Genomic DNA, 21,117 nt, shown 5'->3' on the forward strand with positions numbered 1-21,117 from the left:
CAACAGTTTGACAAAGACACAATCTCCCTTTGAGGGATATAGTACCAAAAAAGTTATTTTCTGAAGGAAAATATCACATTTACTGGCTTTTTAACATGTTGCCATTTAAAAATCAGGGAGTAAAACTTCTTTTCCAATAAACATTTTTAAAGGACAGTTCAAAATATTTTTTTTCAAATCAGCATTTTCCCATAAAGTTTCATTCCAGGGCCATTTTAAGTGGATGTGGCCATTTGGAAATGAAAATCTTTATTTAGTTTCAAGTAAATATCCTCTTTTTTGTAATTGAATTTTGAATTAAATGGTTTTTAAATTTAAAACATTTAATTTTGGCTAAAAATTCCAACATATTTCTTGTTTATGTTTTTCAATACAAATTTTATAAACAGTTCTGTTTCATGAAATGCACATACACACTGATTTTCCTTCCATTTGTGACAAAAAGCAGTGTTAACATACCAGAATTTATGACCTGCTATACCTGGGTCAAGGGCAAATGTGTGTTTCTGGGCATTTTCAAGTTTCTGGAGTAGCAATCCCCCTGGGGTGAAGAAGATGCTGCTGTTACCAGCCCTCCAGGTCCCACATGCACTGAAGTAGCCCCCAGCTTGGCAAGGACTGTTAACTACATCACTGTTCCTCTCCTTCCCCACTTCCTCCCCGCTCTGCTTCTTGGAGCTAAACCTGGGGTGTGAGAAGGGCTGGGAGGCTAAGCAGGCACACACAGCCAGCTAAGGGGGACGGAAGGAGGTCCCAGACAGCCTGGGGCTTTAAAAGGAACTGCAGGCTGCTCTGGGGTGGGTGTTGTTAGAGGATGTCTTTTGGTGAGTGGGTTTTGTGCAATGTATTCCCATTGTAGGGAAGGAGATCATGAATGGTTAGAGGCAGCTGTGTCCCCACACCTCCCCCCAGCTCTTTCGAGAGAGGGAGGCATAGCTTGGAAGGGGCAATAAGGCTGTGTGAAGCAGGAGGGAGGTGGGTATGAGCAGTAATGGGAGAGGACCTGGGTGGTGGAGGGGAGTTGTTTTCTTTTCAGAGGTATTGACTGTGGATTGAGAAGCTAGGATGGGGGTGCTCTCCTAGGGCAGAAGAAAGGGAGTGAGTGCTGTGGGATAGATTACTTTTGAACTGCTTTGGAAACTTTTTGGGGGTGGAGAAACTGTTTTTAATGTAGAATTTTTTCAGTTTCTGTATTCCCTTTATTTTAAGATGCCCTGAGCTTTTTGAGGAAGCGGGGCATATAAATTTAACAAGTAAATACCTTTGATACTACAAGACAAGGTTCTTTGGGTAAATGTAATGTCTTTTATTAGACCAATTAAATAACTGGAAAAATTTGATACTGTAAGGCAAAGAGGAATAAATGATACCTTTTATTAGACCAACTAGAAAATAGCACATAAAAAATTTCTTTGCAAGCTTTTGGGAACATGTGTCCTTCTTCAGGCTGAGGGGAAATTAAAGATGCTAAAAGTCCCCTTAAGTAGAAAATAAACTTCATTTTGCACAGAGGAAGCTGAAGGTAGATGTATGTTCCTCTGGGTCCATGAGAGTCCCTTTTTGTGGGAGTTGCTCTTTGATGTGCAGATAAGGCAGTTTCTCCTCCCTGGTGGTGTCAGATGGCTGAAAGGCAGGGAGGCATAGAAATCTTTCTTTCTTGTTTAGCAATGAAGTTTATAACTCCAAAAATGGCTAAAATCTGGTATCTTCTATGTTTCAGGGATCTGTTTTATACCTATGGTATACTGTAAGGTAGGGATTCTCAACCTGGGTGCTGGGGCACTCCAGCATGCAGTGAGATCCTGTGAAGGTTGCCCCACCCAAGAAGTGTGAGAAGATAAACAGATAAAGGCAGGCTCAGGCTTCAGGTGGGAGGAGATAAGCAGATCAGGGTAGGCTAAGGCTTTCTGTTCTTAGCTGTCACATCTGCAAGGAGGTAAGCCCAGTAATAAATTAGTTTAGTTTTTGAAATGAGGTGCTGCTCAATTCACAAAAGTTATGGAGGGATGGCTTGAGTAAAAGGAAGGCCCAGGGTGGAATAGGACCTCTACTAAATGGGCAGAAGCAATTGGTGATGGACAGGAGGGACAAGGCTGAACTCCTCAACAAGTTCTTTGCCTCAGTGTTCCTAAGTGAGGGGCACGACAAGTCTCTCACTGGAGTTGTAGAGAGGCAGCAGCAAGGCGCCAGACTACCATGCATAGACCCTGAGATGGTGCAGAGTCACTTGGAGGAACTGGATGCCTTTAAGTCGGCAGGTCCGGATGAGCTCCATCCGAGGGTACTGAAGGCACTGGCTGACGTCATTGCAGAGCCACTGGCAGTAATATTAGAACACTCGTGGCGCACGGGCCAGGTCCCAGAGGACTGGAAAAGGGCCAATGTGGTCCCCATTTTCAAGAAGGGGAGGAAGGAGGACCCAGGCAACTATAGGCCAGTCAGTCTCACTTCCATCCTAGGCAAAGTCTTCGAAAAAATTATCAAGGCTCACATTTGCAAGAGCCCGGCAGGACAAATTATGCTGAGGGGAAACCAGCACGGGTTCGTAGCAGGTAGATCATGCCTGACTAATCTAGTCTTTTTTTATGACCAGGTTACAAAACGTCTGGACACAGGAGTAGGGGTTGATGTCGTATACTTAGACTTCAGGAAGGCCTTCGATATGGTATCCCACACCATACTGGTAAACAAGTTAAGAGGCTGTGACTTGGATGACTACACAGTCCGGTGGGTGGCGAACTGGCTAGAGGGTCGCACCCAAAGAGTCTTAGTGGATGGGTTGGTATCAACCTGGAAGGGTGTGGGCAGTGGGGTCCCGCAGGGCTCGGTCCTTGGACCAATACTCTTCAATATCTTCATCAGTGACTTGGACGAGGGAGTGAAGTGTACTCTGTCCAAGTTTGTGGATGACACAAAACTGTGGGGAGAAGTGGACACACCGGAGGGCAGGGAACAACTACAAGCAGACCTGGACAGGTTGGACATATGGGCGGAAAACAACAGAATGCAATTCAACAAGAAGAAATGCAAAGTGCTGCACCTAGGAAGGAAAAATGTCCAGCACACCTACTGCCTAGGAAATGACCTGCTTGGTGGAACGGAAGCGGAACGGGATCTTGGAATCCTAGTGGACTCCAAGATGAACATGAGTCGGCAGTGTGACGAAAAGTCATCAGAAAAGCTAATGGCACTTTATCGTGCATCAGCAGATGCATGACGAATAGATCCAAGGAGGTGATACTTCCCCTCTATCGGGCACTGGTCAGACCGCAGTTGGAATACTGCATGCAATTTTGGACGCTGCACTTCAAGAGGGATGTGGATAACCTAGAGAGGGTCCAGAGAAGGGCCACTCGTATGGTTAAGGGCTTGCAGGCCAAGCCCTATGAGGAGAGACTGGGGCACCTGAACCTCTTCAGCCTCCGCGAGAGAAGGTTGAGAGGCGACCTTGTGGCTGCCTATAAATTCATCATGGGGGCACAGAAGGGAATCGGTGAGGTTTTATTCACCAAGGCACCCCCGGGGGTTACAAGAAATAATGACCACAAGCTAGCAGAGAGCAGATTTAGACTGGACATTAGGAAGAACTTCTTCACAGTTAGAGTGGCCAAGGTCTGGAATGGGCTCCCAAGGGAGGTGGTGCTCTCCCCTACCCTGGGGGTCTTCAAGAGGAAGTTAGATAGGCATCTAGCTGGGGTCATCTAGACCCAGCACTCTTTCCTGCCTATGCAGGGGGTCGGACTCGATGATCTATCGAGGTCCCTTCCGACACTAACATCTATGAATCTATGAATAAAAGCTAATTACATCCTGGGGAATCCTAAAGGAGCTAAGAAACTAATGGCATTCTCAGCCCATGAGAGACCATGATTTCAAAATACGTCTTGTTCTTTATTGGGATGAAACCCAAACCTTCCAACATTTCAGTGAGGAAGAGAAAGGAAATTAATTTGCCCATCCCAGAATAACAAATATCCACATCATCAATCTTGTTTTTCCCTTAGGAAAAAGTTGAAGACAACATGAAGGCTCTGAAGAAAGAAAGAGAGAAACTGCTGGAATTTAAACAATTGAGAGACAGGAAAAATGAAGAATATCTGGTGGGTGCAAGTTATTATTAACCTTTGGTGGGGGGTGCTTTTCCATTACGTAAATATGCTGCCTCTCTAGCCTTCAGTTTATTGTGCAGGCTGCCCTCTCACCTTCTGCTTCCCTTCCTTACCAGATTTTGTTCCATCTTTTGCACTGTCTCTCACCACACCTCCAAACAGTGTAGTAAATCTTCCCACTATTACTACAAGCCATGGTGCTATATGTGCCTGTGTCCATAAATGGACATCTCCCATGTCTATGCTGCTACTCAGAGCTTTGCTGAGGTATGTAAGACTGACCAGCTTCTGATTCTTACACAGAGAAAGCACAACAGTTTTCAATCTAATTTTGCCTCTGTTTTTGCCAAGATCTTTGCAGCAGTAAGATGCAGTGCTAGAGTGATTCACTGAAAAAGAGAAAGGTACAAATGCAGAGGTAGGGAAAGGAAAAGAGAGAGAGCTCATATTTAAGAGCAGAGACTGAGCTGAAGGAAGCTGTGCTTGTCTCCTATACCCCTCAACCGGTCCCCTTGCCAATTTTACCTGGGATGGGAGGTAAAAGCATGCAGCATTCAGGTAGTGTTAAGATTAGCTTATCCTATGTCTACCAGCTGGAGACTAATAGAAAAGATGGAAGCCACTGTAAACTAACCAGGGACCAACCTGACTCAGAATCCCAACCTATACCCCTTCTAGCAGCTTTGGAGGTAGAAGGAGATTATATTGTCCAACCAAACTGGCTTCCCTATTCTGCAAAAGATTTTCCCACCCTCCCTCCACCCCCAATAGCCTTAGACCACTGGTATGGAGGTGACTTGTGACATTGGCATTGCCCATTCAAAATGAAGGCCTGCCACTTCCACGTATGTTCTGTCTAGTATGTTCACTCCTCTTAGGCATCCAGCAGACTTTTTCCAAGCCCTGTTCACATTTTGTGCTATCTGCCCCTGTGAGGGTTTCTTTAGTGGCTGAAACCCTATCTACATATCAAGATCTCTTTCTCTCTCCCTCTTTCTCTCTCCCTTGAGAGATCAATATATATGTATGTGTTGAACACTTCCTTCTTTGTGTGTCATTGTGTACCTGTTTGACTCTCAGGGTGAAATCCTGACACCATGGAAAACTTCCATTGATGTCATTACAGCTAAGATTTTCACCTTCTATGTTGTAGTTTCATAGTTTCATAGTAGCTAGGGTCAGGAGGGACCTGCCACAGGCAGGAATGAATGCAGAGTTCACAAGACCCCAGACAGGTGATCATCCAACCTCCTCTTGAATTTGCCCAAGGTAGGGGCAAGGACCACAACCCTGGGAAGTTGGTTCCAGATTTTGGCCACCGTAACTGTACAATATTGCCTTCTGATCTCTAACCTAAACCTATTCTCCATCAGCTTATTACCATTGTTCCTTGTCACCCCAGGTGGTGCTGGGGAGGAAATAGCTCTACCTATTTGCTGTTGATCCCCCCTGATGAGTTCGTAGGCAGCCACCAGGTCCGCCCTCAGCTTCCTCTTGCTGAGGCTGAACAGGTTCAGGTCCTTCAGTCTCTCCTCGTAGGGCCTGTCCTGCTGCCCTCTCACCAAGCGGGTGGCCCTCCTCTGAACCCTCTCCAGGCTGGCCACATCCCTTTTGAAGTGCGGCACCCAGTACTGGACGCAGTACTCCAATTGCGGCCTGACCAAAGTCACGTAGAGGGATAGTATCACCTCTCTGGACCGGCTTGAGATGCACCTTTGGATGCATGACAAGGTATGGCTGGTCTTGCTGGCTGCGGTCTGGCATTGGCGACTCATGTTCATCTTGGAGTCAATAATGACTCCAAGATCCCTTTCCGCCTCTGTGCTTTCAAGAAGGGAACTCCTCAGCCTTATGTATGCTGTGGATTCCTTCTCCCAAGGTGCAGCACCCTGCATTTGTCTACGTTGAACCCCATCCTGTTCTCATCTGCCCACTTTTGTAGTCTGTCTAAATCTAGTTGCAGCCTCTCTCTCCCTTCAAGTGTGTCCACCGCGCCCCACATTGTAGTGTCATCAGCAAACTTGGACAGCGTGCTTTCAACCCCCTCATCCAGGTCACTGATGAAGATGTTAAACAGCGTGGGTCCGAGGACCGAGCCCTGGGGTACCCCACTGCTCACATCTCTCCAGGTTGAGTACAACCCGTCCACCACTACTCTCTGGGTGCACCCCATCAGCCAATTTTTTACCCATCCAACTGTGCAGGCATCAATTCCACAGTCACTTAAATTATTGATGAGGATGGGGTGAGAGACAGTGTCAAAGGCCTTCTTAAAGTCCAGAAAGACTATGTCCACAGCAACACCATCATCCAAGGATTTAGTTACTTGGTCGTAAAAGGCAATCAAGTTGGTCTGACAGGACCTGCCTTTGATGAACCCAGGCTGATTGCCCCTGAGCATGATCTCCCCTGCAGGCCCCCCACAGATGTGCTCCTTGATGATTCTCTCCAAGATCTTCCCGAGCACCGAGGTGAGGCTTACAGGCCTATAATTACTTGGGTCCTCTTTCCTCCCTTTCTTGAAAATTGGGACCACATTAGCCAGTTTCCAATCCCCCGGCACCTGGAATCTACATGATCAAAGATCACTGATGTCACAATGGTAAGTAGTCAGAACACTTTTTTTTGCTGGTGATCAGGGGGCACATTCAGCCCTGGTATTCTTAGTTGTGACATCATGCCTCTTACTGAATATGTAGGGCCAGATTAGACATCTAATGGATTTAGGTTCCCCAAATGCGTATACTATTACACGGATATTCCAGATTTGAAGAGGATGAATGCATCCATTTTCATAAAAGACCATTATTTGACCTTTAAGATTTAAGTCCAAAAAGAGCAATGAGGAAGAAGATAACCCACTTATCTTTTTGTATTAACTGTTTTCCAGGCACTTGAGCAGGGTAGAATAGAATTACATTTAGGCGCCTGAGTCCACTTTTACCTAATAGGTGGAAATGAATGTGGCCCATCAAGCACTATGGAATGAATACTCAATGATACTTTCCAGGGTTCTAACATGACCTTTCCCTATTTGTATGTGGTGGTGCCAGAAAAAGAAGCAAACGGAGAAGCAGAAGTTTACATCTGATTCTCATCAACTGCATCAGTTTCTGGAAGAGGAAGAGCAACTTGCTATGGCTCAGTTGAAGAGCTGGGTAAAGAAATTTTGAAGAGGCAGAAGGAAAATGTCAGCAAACTCTCCAGGAAGATATCATTTCTAAGCCAGATGATCAGTGAGATGGAAGGCAAGTGTCAGCAACCAGGGACTGAGTTCTTGCAGGTGAGGCAGTGTTACAGACACTCCAGAGGCCAATACAGGAAAGGGAGAACTTTTATATGATTAGGCACAGGGAATGAATGTACAGGTTTCCTTCGCTTTATGGGGGTTCTGTATGTGCAAATTTGCTCTTATGCAATGACCTTTTTTGGTACCCAAAATTCATTATATGCGAGGTAAATTCACTCTTATGTGATCAGCATAGGCATGCCGCCCCCCCAGCAGGTAAGTCTGGCGGGGAAGGGTGGGGGAGGGGAAAGAGACATTGTGCGGGGGCAGATTGAGGCACCAGAGGTGAGGGAAGGAGTGGGGCATAGGCAGGAGCAGAGGCTGGGGTGAGTGGGGCCCTGTCTGTGCAGGTGTGTGTGGATCTATGTGCGTCTCTGCTATGTGCGGCACCAGGAGAGGGGAAGCAGAGGGCACTGTCCACATGCTGTGGCAGGACCAGCCCCAGCAGTGCCAGGCAGGAGAGGCCACATTGGAGGCTGACCCCTGCTCTGGCCTGTTGTTTCTGGTATCCTATCATTCCTCCCTGCACAGAAAGGGCCTCAGGCCAAGCTGAACTGTGGCCCCAGGGAACCACTCTGTGCTCCCAGCCCCAGGCACTGCTCGGATGTGCCCTGACCCCCCAGGGCAGAGATCAGAGAGGGCCTGAGGATCTGGCCCCAGGAGCTCCGGTTTAACCAGGACCCCCTGCACCAGGGCTGTCCTTGTTGTTAATAGCCAGCCCAAAGAGTTCAAGGTGTAAGGTCATCCTGGGCTGGGGACACCCTCAGGCCAGGCCAGACCAAAGGTGCCCACAGCCCCAGCACTCAGCACCTGGTTGATGCAGCAATGGTGCTGCTCCCTGCACTGTGACATCACAATCCCCAGCCTCCGCGTCAGGCCTGGGCTCCACCCAGTGCTCTTGTGGCTTTGCCAGAGCCATCGCTCATCCCAGTCCCTGCGTGTTTAGTCATTTCTGTTCCCTAGGGTTAGTTGGTTCAATAGTTCATTATTTCATTCATTCGTAAGTTAGGTAGTTAGTTCATTCGTTAGATAGTTCGGTAGTTCATTAGTTCATTCATTCGTTAGTTAGGTAGTTAGCTCATTCGTTAGATAATTTGTTAGTTCATTAGTTCGATAATTCACTAGTTCATTAGTTCATTCATTAGATAGTTTGTTAGTTCATTAGTTTATTTGTTAGTTAGGTAGATCATTAGTTCCTTAGTTTGGTAGTTCATTAGTGCTTTCATTAGTTAGTTAGCTAGGTAGTTAGTTTCCAAGTTCTTTTAATCCGAGCATCGGAAGCGTTGACCTGCTGGAAACGTGAGCACCCTTTCTTGTTCAGCTGTGGGGGCAACACTGAGGACACCCTGCGGGCTCGTCACGGGGACTTTTGCGAGATGTGGCAAGTTGCTGGTAGGGGCTCAGGTTGTGCAAGGGCCCAGGACTCGGCCCCATGCCTCAACCCTGCTCTAGGCAATCAATCACTTTTCCTCCTTCAGCTCAGAGGATGTGTTTGTTTGCAGATCCTCCAGTGGGAAAAGCTGCCACCCATGCACCTGCACTCCAGCAACCTGGGTGAGGCCTGGGAACATGCCCCCCATGGCAACAATGAGGGGTGGGCAGCACGGGAGGCAGGGTTTGCCTGGGCAGGCCAAGCCCCCACTGTCCCACAACCAATCTCGACAGAACCAGCTCGTGCCCCCCCAGCTGTCACCCCCTGCTCCTCACCAGCAAGTTCCTGGGGAGGGGGAGCAGGACTCTTACTGACTCCCATGGACTCTTTACTTTGCACCAGGTCCTGGCTCTGCAGCCCCTGCTCATGCCCCAGCCCTGGGAGTCTTCTCCCTGGGAATGGCCCTGCTCCCCTCTGCTCCCTTGCAGGGTGGGGCCCACATGGGCTCTGGGATCCCCATCCTCACAGTGGTGCTCAGTGCCCTGCAGCCTGATGCGCAGCCCTCATATCCCCTCAGCACCAGATGCCACCCTGGGCACAGGCAGGTGGGCAGGAGGAAGACTCCCCCCCATTAAGGGCACTCCATGTTTACCCTCTCTGGGTGAAGGCCAGCAGAGGAGAGACCCTGCAACTGGTGAGTTTGGGTCCAGCCTGAGCTGGGGAGGGGCTTGTGTGGTTTCATGGGGAGGAGGCAAGGTCTCTGCATGGAGGCACCCCCCTCTCCCTCCTCAGCCTCCATTCCCAGAGACTGAGCTGGTCCAGCCCCTCCCAGCCCCACAGCACTTTCTTCCACCCTCCAGAAACCTGTTTGGGTCCAGGAGACCCCTTCCCAGCCTTACTGCCCTTTATCCCTTTGTCCCCTGGGACCCACCCCTTGCCAGGGGCATTTGCATCTAAGATGACCAACCACGTCCCTGGGGTCTTTCCCAGACCCACTCCCTGAAGGGACTCCCACCCCAACCCCTGTGGAGGAAGGCCATGCCCTTGTGGCATGCAGGACTCCTGGCAGGTGCCCCCATGTGTTATGTCCCAGAGGGGCTGGTTGCCCTGGGCCCTGGCACCAAAGTGGGTCCAGCTGACATGTGGCCCCTTGTCTCCCATCAGGACCAGAAGCAGGTCAATGGGTGGGGGAGACCCTGCCAGCTGTGCTGAGCAGCACTGCCAGGAGCCAGATGTGGCTGCACCCTCCCGCTGCAGTGAGTCTTTTCCCTGCCCAGGGGGTAAGAGGGGCTGATCTCAGGGTCAGAGGTCTCTTGCCAGGTGCCCCATACCCCTCCCACCCCCATGCAGAGAATGAGGCCCCAGGGGAGAGTCTCCATCTCCTGCCAACTCTATGGGCCCTCCAAGAAAAAGGGAGGGGGTCGTGGGCTCATTCCCCAATCACAGGGACAGTCCTTCCCAAATCAGAGTGTCAGAGGGGACCTGGGACCTTGAGCTGGGAGCTGGGGGCTCACCTGAGACAGGTGGTAGCAACCAGCCCCTGGGACCCCCAGGGCCCAGGTCTGTGAGCCCTGCCCAGCCCCAGCACTATGCATCATGGGGAGATGGGGAACTCGCTGCCCAAGAGAGTCCATTGCCCCAGCAGCTTTTTCCTTCCCCAAGAGGAGAAACCCTGTGATGGGCACCGCTGGAAGCAGATGAGCGGGACCCAGCCAGGGTGGGGGTGTGAGAGAGACCAAGTGGGCTGGGTGATGGCTGCATGGAGGGGTGGGCCAGAGGTACAATTGTGCCTGTGGCTGGACTGGGGGATGGAGGGCAAACGCAGGGCCAGAGGGACAGATGGGGGGCAAGAGGTGGCTATGTGTGCAGACAGATGGGCCATGGTGTGAGGCCTCTCTAACCCGCATTGTCTCATTTTCTGCAGCTTAAGCTGAAGGTGCTTTGGGCCCGACTGGTGCAGGTGAAGCAGGACATGGAGGTTGTCCTGTCCTGGTAGGTGTGGGGCTGGGGCAGGAGCTGGCTGTTCCCACTGTGAAGCACAGAGGTCAGGGTACGAACCCAGGGTCCATCCCTGCTTCTGTGTGAGTCTCTTTGTGGGGAAAGGGGTGGTTTTTGGGATGGTGCCATCAGTCTCTCTGAGCCCAGAAATGTTTTATGTCTCCACAGCGTGCGGCAAAGGGAGGAGCGGCTCCTGGTGAGTTTGGGTGTGTCAGAGGCCGGAAGAGCCATACAGCAGGGGAGGGAAGAGGCTGAGGCCCAGCTTGGCCAGGCAGAGGAAATCCCAGAGGATGCTGAAGTTGGGAACAGAGTCCTGAAACACTGCGTGTGGGGAGAGGTAGGTCGTGATGGGTGCACAGGGGGATTCTTGTGCAGGCCCAAGTGCAGGACCCGAGGCACCAGAATCTGTTCCTGGTGCTGGCCCTCAAGGTCGAGAGGGAGCAGGGCTGGGATCAGGATGAGAGCCCCGTGGAGGTGAGCCGCTTTGCATGCTCCTGCCCCAGGGGGGCGAGTGAGTGTGTGTGTGCCTGTATGTGCACAGGGCAAGGCTGTACCCTGCTGTGCCAGGCCCTGCAGTAGAAGGGAAAGGGGGTTGCCCTGGCTCTGTGGGAGGGCTCATGTGTGCGGTGCTGGGCACCATGTGGGCTTTGTGGATGTCACACTGTGGGACCAGTGGGGTGACATGTCTGTGCTGCACTGATCTCCCCTGCTCCCTGGATTGCTGTCCCCCAGCCTCCCCCCATACTCCGCCAGGTGCCAGCTCTGGGCCAGGGGGCGGGATTTTCTCTTCACTGCCATTTTCCTTTTTTATTTGCAACAGCCTCCCACAGATACAGAGGGAATGGCTGAGGAGTGCTGGCCACCCTGGATGGGATAAGTGGGGGACTGGGATGGGAGGGTGAGGTGTGGAGCTCTCCTGGGTAGCTTGTGGGCTCTGGGGCAGGCTCTGGGGTGTTGCAAGTGGTGCTGTTTGCAGGTTGGGGAGTTGTTCCTTCTCTGGTGCTGGTGGAGATGAATTCTGTCCAGGACTCATTTCTGACCTGTCCTTTTTGTGCAATCAGGATCATTAGTCCCCGCCAGCAGAAGGAGGCAGGGTCCCATCAGGACAAGGGGACCGAGACCAATCTGCCCCTGACTGTAGAGGCCAGCACACAGGCAGAGGGCCTCCAGCATGAACATGTGAGCACCCAGACCAGGGCCTTCTGCCTGGCTCAGGTGGGGTGCCAGAGTGAACCCCCGCCAAAGACAGAGGTGAGCACCCAAACCGAGGTTCACTGACGTTGAAGAGGAGCAGCAGGGAGAGGCATGGTGTTTTTCAAGCTGTTAGTTTGTAAGCCCTGGGATCAGAGCTGGATGAGAACTGTGTGATGATCAGGGTGCCTTCTGCCTCCAAGCAGGTCAGGTTGACCCATGATACCCATACTACAGGGTGCCAGCGCGCTGTACCAAGCACTTGTCTCCTGTGTTGGTGCCTCATCATCTCTGGACCTCCAGATCCTGTGCTCAGGCAGTGTGGGGGCTGTACGAAACCCCAAGAGCTGTCACAGTAAGTCCTCTGTTAACCCTTTCCATATTCTTTGAATTGTAGGAGAATGCCTTGAGGGCTGCCTGACATAGGTCAGGGCTGCCTTTTTCTGCTGTCCCAGTGTAGCAGTTAATGCTTTTAAAAATAAATACCCTTCATTTGTGTTTTCACTGATCTTTTTATTTTGAAAGGCTCATGTACAGAATGAGTGACATTCAAGTAGGGCAGTGATGTGCATGCAAAAGGTGCATGTCATAGTTCCCCGCATGCAGCATGTCCCACAATATAATACACACCTTGTTCTTGAAAGTCAGAGTGAAAAGAAAAAGATTTTGACTTGTAGTACCTAACTGGGGAGCAGCAGCAAGGAGCCTAAGCCTGCTCATTGCACCCTGTATAACACATGAAGATTTGACATTTGCTCTTGCCTAGTAACTGGCAGAAACTGCTCTTGCCCTGTGTCTTCCATGTAATGAACCGTGGAATTTCCAGCAGTGGGGGTTTTTTGCAAAGAAGGGGGTATGTTATATTCTGAAAAAGACAGTACTTCCTAGGATGACATACTAACAAGCCCCTGATCCTGGAAAAGAGAATCTGCTGGGAGAGAGGGAATGTTGCCCAGTAGTATCACGAAGAGCGTGAACAAGCACAGGGGGCTAAGCTAATCCTTTGTCAATTTTGCTCTCTCTTACTATGCACTTTGCTGCATCAGGAGTTTGAGGAAGTCCCAATCTTAGTGGGGAGCTGCAACTCAAGCCCCAAAGCTTTGGCCCTGGCAGTTAGCCCAGCAGCTGCCATTCCCTCCCCGCAAACAGCCAGGCATTCATCCCTCAACTGGGCTGGGCAGGTACACTGGGACATTATTTGAGCTGTGTCCAAAGCTTACATTTGAAAGGCTCTGGCTGGAACGGGAGAGGAGCTTGTGTTTTTCTCTTTTGCTGAGTATCTTGTTCCAGTTCTGGCCTTTCCTCCTGTAAACTCCAACCCCACAAGATCCTTTCTCAATGGTAAGAGTAATAGGAAAAGTGTCTGTGTGCATATCTGCTGTATACTGGCTACTAACAGTGGCTACCGGAAAGTAGCTGCACAGAACTAGCCTGCCCAAGTGCCCTGTAGAAGGGTCTTCATGGTCCTGATATGGAAATGACAGGGGATTTCACTCATACAGGCTTTTTGTTCTGCTTTGTTTTTCTCTCTCATAGGCAGAAGCTGGTCTTCTCAAGACATCCTTATAAGGATCACAACTGTGACCTGATGGTGAGAGATTTGTCTACTATCGTTGACATTGACAGCGAGGCTGTCTGCGGTTCTGTCCTTCTGCTAGCGTCCCCCATGTTGGCAAATTTGAGAGCAAGTTTGCCAGGCTTATTGTGATCCAAAAATAAATATAAAATTTCTTGATGGTAGGGCAAGCAGATGAAGAAAAATATTTCACAGTGGCAGCAGAGGCAGATGTAGGCTGCAGCAGAACAGAAAACTTCAATCCTTTTGTTTTTTTCTAGCCATAGGATTTAGGTCTCCTTCCTGTGAAGTACTGTGTGGTTGCTGATGCACAATGTCATCCCCATGTTAAAAGAAGACATGCGTAGGCCTCTTGCTTCAATAGCAAACCCCACAGTGATGGGTGCGTGGCAATGGGAGCAGGCACATGTGATTACTAGAAACCCCTGGTCATGGACTTCCCCTAGTCACGGATGTGCACTACAGAGCCAATGACTATATGATTATGATTTGTACTTTGAACTGAGACAGGCATGTAATTAGGCAGCTGGAATTATAACTGAGCAGGCGTATTTCAGATCAACTCTGCTCATCCTGTGTGTGGAGGCCACTAGAAAAGGCACCTTAAACAGCCTGTGTCATGTCACCTGCCTGGGATCCATCCAAGTCAAGTAGTGAGGTTCGCAACCTGGACTGTCTGTGCCCTGGTGCACAGCATTAACAGCACCCAACTAGCCTGAAGGACAGCACTTGTGCCTGGAGATGCACAGATTTCTTTTCCTGAACAAGTGTACAGAATATGATCTACTCATCACAAAGCAACTGAACGAAACAATGAAATGTATGGCAGGTACTTGCAGATACCCTCATGTTCCTTGGCTGTCTCTTCTATCTCATACCCCTCCTCCTCATCTTTGACGTAAAGAGGCTAGATTAAGAGTCTACAAACAACTGCTTATATTCAATTCACTACCAAATTTTGAGGGAATTAATGACCCCCATAGACCGAGGCTTATATCAAGAAGGCTGTTTTGATATCAAGGAAAATGGATCCAGCAATGGAAGACAATTGACATCATTAATAAATTTCTTATCACGGACCCCATGTCTAAACCTCCAGATTTTCCTTTACTAAGGCAGAGTTGTACTAGACTGAATAAGGTTCATAGTGGACGACTGCCTACTTCATAAATCGAATTGTATTAAAGCCGCCAAGTGTGAGTGTGGTGTGTCGCGGGGCACCTCGCTGCCCCGCTCCTAGAGAGTGGAAACTGCCAGGAAGAGAGCGCCCTGGCAGGACATAAGGAGCACAGCTGTGGGTTGCCCTGGCAACTAATCAGAGTCAGCTGGCCAGAAGGGGCAGGGCTTGGCCCTCATAAAGCCCAGGGGCTGAGGCCAGGCTGGCAGTTTTCTGCCAGCAGCCAGAGAGGCAGGAGCTCTCTCAGCCAAGATATGGGAAGAAGCCTGATTGCAAGTACAGCTCATGATAGCTCTGGAGGCTTGAGCAATGATACTAAGTTATAGCCAGGTGGCTTATAGTTATGTTGTAGCCTAGGGGCTTGTGGTTTTGTTTTGTTGTGTATTACACCGGTGGCTAGGGTGAGGCTATAAGGGGTTGGAGGAGGCCTCATAGGGACCCCCAGAGGGGTGGGGGCCCCAGCGCCTGAGGAGGGCGCAGCGTACTCACTGGGGACTCGCAACGAAGGGTGAGGACCCCAGTGCCGGAGCAGGCGCAGCATACTCGGGGGGAACCCCCAGTGGTCTGGGGACCCCAGTGCCAGTAAGGGCGCAGTATCCTTAAGAGGGGCCTCACAGTGGAGTGTGAGGACCCCGGCGCCCAGCGTGGGCACAGCGAGCCCCAGAGAGGGGGCAGTATTATTAGGAAGCCCAGCGTGGGCACAGCGAGCCCCAGAGAGGGGGCAGTATTATTAGGAAGCCCCAGGGCGGGTGCGGCAAGCCCTGAGGAAGGCCTAGTGCTGCAATAAACCCCGGAGAACGGCGGTGTACTGCGGTGAACCCCGGCGAGAGGGGGTAGTGGTGCGGTGAGCCCTGGAGAGCGGGGGATAGCAGTGCAGTTGGGCCTGAGAGACGGGTGGCTCGTCGAGAAGTCCCAGAGGGGGCGCAGAAGTCCCCAGGAAAGGGGGCGACGTTGTAGGGAAGGCCCCAGAGAGGGGCTACATTACAGGGAGGCCCTGAGTGGGCTCGGAGAGCCCAAGAGGGGGCAGCACAACAGAGGAGGCCCGAGAGACGGGCAGTGTACGTACAGAGAGATAGAACAATGTCCATCCCATCTGCGAGGCTTGGGGCGTGGTATCAGGGGAGGTTGGAGCCACGTGTAGCCCATAAGGCTAGGGTGCCTGGGAAGCACCCATCGTACAAGGAGACCCCCGGGGGGGGTCCAGGAAAACACGGGGACAGAGGTCCCAGCTAACCGTGCCCAAGGAGACGTGAGGCAGCCTCCCAACTTTATATAACAGCAAAGACATGGCGGGTGAGAATCTGAGGGTGCCCTTGGGCTGACTTGGCATGGAGAGGGGGCCTTAAGGAGATCACGACCCTCCTGTAGGACCCTGCCGTGACATGGTGAAATGCAAACTGTAGTACATATCCTAGAAGAATGTCCTATTTGTCTTTTTAATGACTGCATTGAAGACCTACACCAGGCTGCTGCTGTTGCCTTGCCATAGGTATCATACCTGATATTGTCACTCTTGCCTTATCCCTTAGTGCTGTTGCTAACAGGATGCTTAGAGCTTGTTCTGTTGTTTGGTTGCTGTATTCCATACGAAGAAATCACAAACCAATAAATGGAAGCCATTGTGCAAGACCCCTGCGCAAAGCCCTGGCTCCTAATTGACTGTATCACAGCGCATTGCAGAGTCCACCTCAGCACAGCCACGACCAGAGCAGTGCAGGACTCCAACTGCCATAATGGCTATAGCAGAAGTATACACGGCGTGGCATGGTCAGATCCTAACCATCTGCAGGTTCTGCTGAATTCCTGTCATTGACTGTCTCGGGCAGGATGAGAGAAGAGGAGGAGAAGACAACCAGCCCCAAAGGCTGCTGAATAGATGTTCCGAACATTTCCATGATGGGAAATGTCCAGGTCATCCTTTCCTTGCACTCTGGGTGCTCAGGACCATTCCTGCTGTGAGCATCTCACCAGAGCATACCCAGATGAGGTGCCATGGCTTGAACTCCCCTGGAGAGGCCCTGGCTGATCACAGGCCCTGTTCTGCAGGGCACTGCTGTATCCAGCCATCTTTCATTCTTGCATTGGAGTCACTGAGATTTGCAGCAAGAACTCAGGGTCCCAGTTTATCCCCCTAACCACTCCAGCAAAGTCCCTTCTAGGATACCTTGTTTGAAGTCTGCCCCAGGACCAGGTCCAGGAGAACAGAGCAGGCCAGAGATCACAAGGGAAGTCAAAACCATGCTACACCTGCCATTGCTAAAGGGGTATGTTGTCTTCACATAGCAGAAGGCTAGGGGAGGGCCTGACTGTCTCCTTACTGGTGACTAGCAAGCAGGTTGGATAGTCTGCAGTCCAGGACAGGAACATCTCTAGAGAAGGCAGGAGCTGTCTCCTGATGGTTGGAGGTGATATGAGGAGAGGAGCATGAGGGGAGATGCTGATTAAATGGGAGAGGCAGGTGGCCCCAAGAGCCCATCAAGAGCTTTCTTAACAGTGCCACAGGGTGTGGTTCATGGCAGGGGTTGGGCCTGGCTCTGGCATTTGATTTAATGCTCGTGAAACTCTAACGCCAAGCACAGTAATTAAAATAAGCACAAACAATGTAGGAACAGCTTTCAATTCATGTTAAGTAGGAACTCCTTCACTGGGCAAACCTGATGGACTCCATGTGAGCAGATGTGTCTCCAGGGACATGGGATCATTTAACAGGAGGACTGGAAGTTGCCTCACAAGGTCATCTAGTCCAGCCCCCTGATCCAGGTGTTATCATCCCTGACTAACCCATCCCAGCCAAGTGTCCATCCAACCTGCTTTTCAAAGTTTCCCATCACAGAGATGCCACCACTCGTCTAGGCAGCCTGCTCCAATGTCTGTCCCTTCTCATGGTCAGAAAGTTCCTAGTGAGGCCTCACCAGTGCTGAATAGAGGGGAAGAATCATTTCCCTTGATGTACATGTGACGGTCCTGGTAATAGAGCCCAGGATGCTGTTGTCTTTTTTTGCAACAAGCAGGAGGGAGAAATTGTAGACACTGACTTGTAGCTTAATCTTGGTCAGGGCCACCTGCCCATAAGCCATGGAGCTGAGACTCCTCCCTGATATAAACTTGGGGCTGTCCAGGTTGATTCTGGGTCGAGCTGGCCTCTTCTTCTATTAGCAGGGTCAGGTGCCAGCACTGCTTTCTAACCTTGATTGTCCCTCTTGAAAGAGGACCCATGATCCACCCATCTCTGACCTTCCAATCTGCAAGGATCATGTGGCAAGTGGGCCTCAGATTTCCCTCCTGCTTCACAGCCTGCTGTTCAGCCTGGGCATCATGCAGAGCCTGCTGATTTTCCTGGTTCTGGGGAGGGGAAGAAGGTCAAATGAAGTACCAGCTCTTTGGCCACTACAGAGCTGCACCAATTCAGTTGCTTTGGCAGCATGCAGTCTCAGCCTGGGGTCAGGTGGCAGTCAGGACCTCTTCTGCACACCTCCAGCCAGGCCAAGCAAGCTGATGTTTGGTTGTGGGCCTGGAGCACTGCTCAGCTGGGTGATATGAAGCCCCAGTGGGGCCCTAAACTCAGAGAAAGCTAGCTTTCTCAACAGTTTGCAGTATGGGCCAGTGACTAAAGCCCTGGATAGGGATTAGGGAGAGCTGTGCATAGCTTGACAGTGGCCTCTCTGTGCTTTCCTCTGCATCTGGAGTAGGGTGATAGCAGCCCCAGCCTCTGCTGCAACAAGCCTTTGGGATGTGCTGATGGAAAGTGCTAGGTGACACCTATATAATATCATGGCATAAATCAATGGATCCCACAGCATCTGAACGGACAAAGGAGGCTCCAGCTCTGGTAACCCTGGCAAGGTAGAGACCCTCAAAAAGGCCAAGGTGGACTTGATCTAAGTTATGCTTTTTTCTCTAAGCGGTGTAAGTTAGATTGGTGGCAAGAAGAACACACCTCTGCTCTTTGCAGGGGGTGCAAACCTTAGACCAGTTTTGTCCATTTTAAATGATCTGTGCTAAAGTTCTCTTCTGTAGTGGGTATAGACTGGTTTCTGATCACTTATTCTGGTTAAAGCCTAATGTCTGCCTGTTGTGTCTTATTGTGTTTTCCTTGCGCTGTCCCTTTCAGGCCAAAGCCCTCATGTTCAGCACTTCAGGGTTCAGTTTGCTTGTGGCAGTTTTGCAGCACTGGGGACTCCATGTTCTCTGCCATGAGGAGCCAGAGGCATTCTTGGTTCCTCTCCCTCCACAGGACTAGGCTGGGTCAAGTCAGAGACAGACTAAGTATAAGTTTTACATACATGTACTGAGGGCAATTGTTAAGATCCACCTGGATATGATTCCAGAGAATTATAATAATAAATAACTGTAGTTCAACACAGGAGTGTCCAGAGTGTTACTGCTGAACTCACAGCATATTAGAGTCCCAATAGTCAGAGCTTCTAAGCGGGGGAATTTTATCATGAGTAGCACAATATTTAGCGGAGGTACTGGAAAGTCTCACGTAGTCGCAGTCCCTATCACAAAACTTGTCCTTGTTCCCTTCAGACACTTTTAACATCCCTATTGATAGCCCCTTTCTTTGACCCACATGGTAGAAACAAGTGAAATGCAAGGAGACCCTGGGAAGTGCCCAAGGGGTCACTGAAACAATGGCAACCTCAGTTAGGACACTGCAGCCCCAGTAACGTGTCCTATGGAGCAGCCACAGTCTGACTCACTACGGTCACCCCTAATGAGACAATATGACTATATGTATGTCTTTTCCTGAGACAAACCTTTAAACTGGGACGAAATCCCAATTTTTTTGAGTAATTTTATGTGCTGAGACAGTCCTGGTTTTTCAAGCCAGGAGTGTGTCTCTAGTGGGTTATGGAATAGAGAAAATCCCACACAATTTACTGATTCGTTTTGATGCGCTGGCTGGGGGAGTAGTTAGTTGATTGCATGATTTCACAATGTTTACACACTTAATTCATACAACACAATTTTATTTTAAAATTCTTTGCTACGCATATAACACTGCTTAGCTTAGAAATACCACAAACATTAATAACAATGCTCCGAATGCACTTCCTTCCCAAACAATGCTATAAGAATTAGTATTACAAAAACAACTACAATTACAACTAAAAGTTAAATTTGAATCAATACTATTATTTTCATAATATACTTACAATCCTAGAATTCCGAGAAGCCAAATACCAAAATACCGTTTCATTCCTCAGTAGTATAATTTAATGGGTTGGCCTCAGTAGTATGGTTCAATGGGCTTGCCTCAGCAATACGATTCAATAGGCTGGCCTCAATTCTGATAGGACTAAGTCCCCTTCTTTCAGTCCCTTTTGGGCGCTCTGCAGCTTCAGCGTGAACTAAGAGATTCGTGTTTACGGAGAGGTTGGTTCAGGTGATCAATCTGATCTGGCCTACACTTGCAATTCTTCCTTCGTTGTTCTGCAAGTGAAGTTACCTCCAAATTGGGACAGTAAGTTACAGTTTTTATTGAGTGAGCTACCGTCTTGGACCACTCCTACTCAAACCTGTCATTACCCCCAAATTTGGGCTCAGATCTTACTCAACAGATTCTTTTGCTTAATAATTAGTTTCTTTTGTTGAGCATTTTAAATTACTTTTGGGGAACTTCCATATCACTGCAAATGACCATTTTTTACCAACCTTTCAAAAGGCTCTAGGGTTTGATCTCTCGGAACTCAGGATATTTGCTCTTTGTAAAAGACTTCTAAAGATAAAATTCAAATTAAGACTTTAAACAAAGTCAGGACCTTTTGCACGTAGTCCAACACAATGACCTAGATAAGGAGATAGATCTTATCTTCTTCCTGAAACTGGCTAATGGGCAACCATTACAAACATTCAAACTATTTCATTCAATATGACAGTGTCTCAGTGAAAGCAGCATACTTAGCTTTAGCCAAGATCTCTTCATTCCCGACACAAAACACCTCTGGTTACCTATTTTCAACATGGTTACCATCAAGAGGTCTGGGGTCAAACAGCCTGCCCTTATTGAAGATGGCCACCATTTCCCTGGAGCTTTTCAATTTGGATGTGAAGCTACAGCCTTGAACAGACAGCTATCACCTCCCACCCGCAAGCAAACACCAGGAGGTGAATTATGCCCTAAATTCACTGCCTGAGTGAAGCAAGGCACTAGACTCCACTCAAAGATACATTTCAGTGTCTGTCACATGGGACCTTTTGAAAGCCACTTTGGATTACTTCCAAAACTTCAGGGAATGGCCTGGATATTGATGGTAAAAACTGCACTGATCTTGGGAAAATGGGTAACTGAAAAAGAGTAGTATAGAGGAGGGTGAAGGGCAAAGTGTGCCCATTTGTGGCTGCATGTAGAAGAATGACTTCTCTTGTACCCCCACACCACATCTTTTGTTCATTTGTGCC

The sequence above is a fragment of the Alligator mississippiensis genome, chromosome 1 (assembly GCF_030867095.1).
Source record: "Alligator mississippiensis isolate rAllMis1 chromosome 1, rAllMis1, whole genome shotgun sequence".
NCBI classification, from domain to species: Eukaryota; Metazoa; Chordata; order Crocodylia; family Alligatoridae; genus Alligator; species Alligator mississippiensis.